Source organism: Pinus tabuliformis, chromosome 7 (assembly GCF_031772625.1).
Source record: "Pinus tabuliformis cultivar Carrire ecotype Pingquan chromosome 7, CPIR1, whole genome shotgun sequence".
Classification (NCBI taxonomy): domain Eukaryota; kingdom Viridiplantae; phylum Streptophyta; class Pinopsida; order Pinales; family Pinaceae; genus Pinus; species Pinus tabuliformis.
Window position 1 is genome coordinate 503,735,220 of NC_142293.1, and position 6,697 is coordinate 503,741,916.

Sequence of the window (6,697 nt, forward strand, 5' to 3'; positions counted from 1 at the left end):
CTGTTGTTTTCATTGATGGTTGGGTGATTCCTCCACTTTGAGACGATAAGTGCCAATACAGACTTATGCTCCCACGTACCGTCGAGTATATATTGGGAGACCACAATAGGCTTTATCCTTTATCCATAGGAAGCCATGTCTGCCGCCCTATCAATCGCAATGCACTGAACACAGCATTTGGGAAGATTGACTGCCGTACCGTAAAAAGTATTCTGTAGTTTTGTGATTGGTTTGGTAATTTCTCTGTCTAGATTTCCAGAATAGTCTCTTTCATTCCTTTTCAGACTCCTTAAAGGAAAAGGTCCATCTGAGCACTTGTCACTTCAGGCTCATTAAAAATCGAAGGCGACTAGAGTCATATTTTGTTTTTTCTCGACTCTTAAAAATTGAAAAAGAAAGTTGTGTCAAAGCATCTAAAATTTATTTTAATCAGAATAAATATCACCTTTCCTACGTTGGTCTTAGGCTGAGAAAAATGGAGTCCACCAACCAAGGAGTTCCCCTTGGGGGAAATCCTAGTCCTTTCTCCTCTTGGGGAGATGTTGGCGCACCCCATATGGCCACATTGTTGCTTCCAGGATTGACAATCAGCTTGCCTCTATGGCTCTTCTCAACCTCTGTCATTCAAAACACCGTGATTCATGAACAATCAAGTCAGCAACTAAACGATACCAGAGTTACCCACCAATCCTCTACTTCATCCAATTCTTCCTCTCCTCCTTCCTCTTCGCTTGATGAAGCTGGTAAAGCCAAAAATCAAGTAACTGAGAAGAAGAAGGCGAAGAAGAAGAAGAAAGAGAAGAAGAAGAAGGAGCCAAAGGCGAAAAGGGGCAACCAAGCATCGTCTAGCGAAAATCCACACACTGCACCGTCCAGGCCTAAATCTCCATGTGTCATTTGCAAAGGAGACCACTATCATTGAGATTTCCTTGCATCCCTCGGATCTTAAGGGACTGGTCTCCTTGTTTGTACAATCCGGTGTCATCAACCTCTGATAATCATGTTGAAAGTACACCGTCAACTAGTGAAAGTGAAGCCCCTGGACAAAAAGGAAGATGTAAATTTCCTTGTAAACTGTGTGAAGGAGATCACGCCGTCCACCATTGTCCCCTCTTATATGAGTCTAAAAGAGTTTTGTAAGACCATCCGGTTTCACCGTTACGGCTTCCTCTTGGATATAAGAAGCTCTTGCCGAGTCCGTCACTAGTTGAAAATCCGGCTGACACGCCCTTGTGGTCGGCCGAAGCGTCTATCATTGAAGATAAACCATCTAAATCCACACCAGACAAAAGTCAAAAGGTCGAGGTGGCAGTTGACCCGGTCTTGCCTTCAGAGGATCCATCTTCAGATGATACAGTCACCGAAGAGAACAAGAACGACACTGTTCAAATTCTCTTCGTAAGCACAAACTCCGATGAACATGGGGGCAGTCTACCCGTTCCTTTACCGCAGGAAGGAAGTTCGTCAGAGTCATATCCGGCTGTCTATTTGGTCCCACCTCCAAGCAACCTGGTTGTTTCCTTCGATTGGAATCTACTAGGCAGACCCCGTTTACCGGCTAGTGTACCATTTCGAATCATTACCCAAATATATAGAATTCTCATGGCCGGTACCATCATAGATGAAGGGGCTTCTATGAGTATCCTTTCCTCAACTGCTTGGAAAGCGCTTGGTTCGCCATCGCTTTTGCCTGAGATGAGAAATCTAACAGGCTTTGACAAAGGAACCAGTCGACCGTTAGGGATCCTTCCCAATGTGCCGATAACATTGAGAAGGAAAACCGTTCACATGAACGTAATGGTAGTCCAAGGACCCCTGGATTATAATCTACTCCTTGGACGAGACTATATTTATTGCATGGGAGCCATTGTCTCCTCACTCTTTAGAGTAATGTGTTTTCCGCATGAAGGAAGAGTGGTCAAGCTCGTAGACCAGCTTTCATTCCCCGGTTCACACATAGCAAATAGTCATATACCAACCCTGAATGGTCTTTTCATGCAAGGAATGTCTCATCAATCCCCAGTCCATCCTCTCCTCCTGATGAGCGCGAGTGATTCGAAGGATATGACTAAAACCCAGGGGGCATGCACCCTGGCCTGTTTCGACAGGAAAACCTTGGGTATAGGGTAGGTTTCCGCAGAGGATATATGACTGGCTGACACACCCGTCCATTTTGGAAAATGGGATTAGACTGGAATAAGATACCTCTGTTAAGGTAGGCCTTTCCCGATAGAACAAATGTTTTGTCTGCAAATTGATGGGTAACCTGGAAAAGCTAGGCCTTTCCCGATAAAACAAATGTTTTGTCTGCAAATTGAAGGGTAACCTGGAAACTCTACTTCGCTATACCTGGGGGTATGCAAACCTTTTGGCATGCAAGCGAAGAGCGACCATTTATTTTTTTAAATTTATAGGTCCTCTAACCCTTTAAACTCTTAGGATTGGTCGTTTCCTAACTTGCATAAAGAAAGGATACAGGGGAAAGCTTTGAAAAAATGTCATTTTTATATGAGACATCTTTATTATACGACTGGATCGAGTAGTTTTAATGCGGAATTCAAGCTCGTTAAAAACTAAACATAAGCAATGAGCAAATGTTCCCCCAGAGTTTAAGCTCATTAAAAAATGAACCATTTTCTGGTAAATAACCATCGTGAATGTATTATCATCAGCCTTTGAAGCCTTGGTTGTGTTCTCATCATCACCTCCACTTTGTTTTGGCCGATCATTCACCTCCATTTGATTGTTTACCCTTTTTGAGGAACAGCTGCGAAGAGTGATCCTGTTAGCCATCCTTGTAACACTGCCGTGATTGGAAAATTCCAAACCTTACCTGGAATTAGTTGCTACCCAAATTTATCACTCGTTCCTCAAAAAACGAGTCTCCTTTAAGTTCTTTTCAATTGACTCGTAAAATATGAAAAGATTGCCGAGCAATTGGCCTCTCCAGCTCGTTAAAGGGACCGAAAGTGCTATCCCTCCTTTAGATTTTAATCTTTTTGGACTTGAGGGATTATTACACAAAAAGATCGAGCGCTTGTTTTGTTCGGCTCGTTAAAAGTACCGAAAATTCATCCCTTTTGTATTGTTTTATACTTTTTCGGACTCAAGGGATTATATGAAGAAAAAGGATTATTGGAGTTTTCTTTACGTCCCTTTTTCAGACTCTCTAAAATTGAAAAGGACCGAGTTATCCTTGTCGTTAAACTCATTAAAACCTAATAGCGACAAACTTGTCCATACAGACAAGAACAATTTTCACTATCGCTAGGCTCGTTAAAACATAGCGATGGGTTTGCCCGAAGGGAAAATTATAGAACAAGCATATGTTATCCTTCGCAAGCTTGACAAAATAAAGAGATACTGGTCAGCAATGACTGGGGAAAAATTGGGAAGAAAACTTGAAGAAACTTTATCGGTAGCAAGTCACTCTTGAACATGACACTTTCACTCCGCATCCGAGTCGGGTTGGGTTGTTCCATTCACTGGTCACATCACCATGGTTCTGTCACACCATCCATATTTGGGGTTAATGCTACCGATCCATCATGTCAGTGCCGCCGATATGTTCAAGAGAAGTCACTCAGAGAATTCACCTGTGTCTCACCCACTGTAATACATTTACGCTTCATTCTTTCATGACCGCCACCCTGAACCTTATATCACCAGATCGTTTTCACCTCCATTAAAATCATTTGCTCTGTTCCGTGTCATTTATGTGGGATTCACTAAGGCCCTCCTATGACGGATCGCTTCTTGTCGACATCAATTCATTATCCAAGAAGTCGATCTAGGAACAACCCTTTTAGTACTTTGAAGCTTGCATGCCTCAATGGCAAGTTTCTCACTTCCGGTGACAGGTTTACATCAATGGCCTTCGACCGAAAGATTTTGCATGGTGTTCGACGCCAAGTCCCTTATTCACACCACGTGAATTGTACTGTAGTACCTTGAGGGTCATCATCATTATCGGTGATTCCTCTCGCGCCTGTTAACAGCTTACATCATTGGTTGGTAATCAGGCGATGTCTTTCCATGTTCGACTCCAGAACATCTCTCACATGGATCGACTTGTACTTTGAGTGAATATCGAATGAGATTGAAGACCCCAGATCTAGTTTCATCCATCCGGGTTGCGATATATATTTAGGAAAATAAAGACATCAAATGTACATCATTACTGCACAGATAATCATCCAACCTAAGGGATGATGGCTCTACCAGAATCATCAGTCTACACTCAGATGATTGTCTGTCTTATGTACATGAAAATGAATCTATAAAGCTGAGCATGGGAATGCCCGCCTTAGCTAGATCATGAAAATATTATGAAGATAATGTATTGTATTGTATCTTATTACAGGTTGCCTTCCAGCTTGAAAGAACTTCAGATCCTCATGATAAAGCATTTCACGCGACATCAACAGATTAACGACCTCATGCTTTAGGGGCAACTGTTATAGACATTTTTGGGCACTGCAACCCCAATCATAAATGTCCATAAACCAAGGGCTCTTAAGTCCCTAAAAGTGTTGTTCCAACCTCTAAAAGAACAAGGTCAACTGATTACATCTTCTCCCAGAAGTTCTCCATGAAAAACTGCTCAGAACTGGTCAAAACTGGACCATCTCACCTGCTCCATGGTCAAAGTGCGCTGCATCCCACCTAAATACACACGGGAGGTGTGATGCATCTTGAAAATCCCTTCTATGGGGTGCGATGGGCGAGAGTGGACAAATGGCAGGGTCAATCTGCAAGGTGGAGGATCATGGAATCTTCTAGAAACTTCTCCTGTGACACTTGCCTCTCTGCATTCGCCCAGGGATGAGTAAGAGATCATCAATCTCCAAGTGGAATCAAGAACTATCAGAGAAAGGACACTAATCAAATCTCAAAATCTAACTCACCCCCCTTGCAAACATCTATATATGGATCCCTCATCCCAGAGATCCAGAGGCTGGAATTTGGTATCTTGTAAGGAAGTGCTGCTGGTTTCTTGGTGCAATATCATAGTGTTGGGTGATCTAAGCTTTTCATGAGGTGAAGAAGGGCTTTCTTGCTGAGAGGATGATGCTAGGTTAGAACAATTGGTTGTAATCCTCTTTGCTATTTCTTGATTATCAATAAAGCTATTCAAGTTTTCCTCCACATTCTTGTATGATTGATGTTATATGCATTTGTGTGGTCAATATATATCTGGTCCTATATTGTTTATGATAATAGATCTATGTTCTTGGATAGTGTTATGCTACTTTGATTCTACAGGTGCTCTTTGAAGCTGGGTAGATGAAGAAGCGAGTGGAAAAGATCTATCAGAAGGGAGAGGAATTAAGCAAGGAACCAAGCGCAAGACAGAGGTTGGTCTCCTTTATTCCCCTCTTATCTATTTCTCATAAAGGAAAATGAAAGTAGTTTTAGTTTGTTTGTTTCTAAGGTAGCTACCACCCTTAGTGGGACTAGCAGCTCTACATAGACACTAGTTTTCCCGATAACATACTGGAAGGGAGCTACAACCCCCTAGCTCTTGTACTAACCGATATGTTTACTAGTATGTAGGTGCTGACCTACAGAAGGCTACGACCTTCTTTCTTCCTCCAGGGACCACGTTTCATAAATTTTCAGACTGGATCCATCAACAACATCATAAGTGTAATTCAATAAAATATATATGCATCAACCAATCACCTTTTGAACCAACCACAATTGAATCAATCAATCACTTTGACAACTCATCAATCTGATCATTTAGACTATTGTCACCAGACTATAGTAACCAGAACCCAATCTAGAACCCAAAACTCTGCAACAGCAAACAACAGCAACTAAAACATATATTAAGGTATACACTACTTTCATGTGTCGAACCTACGTGTATACACGCTTTTCTCAAAGCCAACCAATGTATACATATGCAAACATTAGTTCATAATTCTGCAGCTATTCCAGACTTCAGTTATACCCAGATCATATCATTTACAAAATAATATATGCGTCAGTATTCAGATCTAGAATATTCATGAGCAAAAACACATAATGATAGTTCATTTTACGCCTTAAGATCCTGATCCATCATTAGATCTAGTTCCTCATCATCCGCTAAGGTTCATCTTTGGTTCAAATCCAACAATGCATCATAACCCAATAACTTGCATACTAGATCTCACACTTCATCAGGTATTCGATACTTTCACACATTGGCCTAATGATCTTCTCCCCCTTTTATAGTTTTAGGCCTTTCTCAATACCATGGACCAAAACCAGTTAGGACCAATACCTCGGACCAAATACCCAGGGTCAATACCTCGGACCAGATACCTTGGACCAATACCATGGACCAAATACTTCGGACCAAAAACTTAGTTTTCCAAGGTATACACAATTTTCCTTTTGTGAAAGTGCGTGTGTACGTATACATGACTTGTATACAGTGAACCTACATGTATACGCGGCTTGGTCAATGGTGAACCTGCATATACCTCTCTTTCTTCATTCTGTGAAGACTGATCTGTAATTCTTTGATGTTTACCTGCTATACTGTGATCTTTCATCTGCATTCTGTCAAATGTGATATATCTTCTGTAGATTCATCTAGTTACCAAATACAAGTGAGTTGTTCTACTACAAGTGGGTTGCCATCAAGTACAACACATACATTATAATGCCTCCCTTTGGCTTTAGATTAGAGCACGAGAGCTTC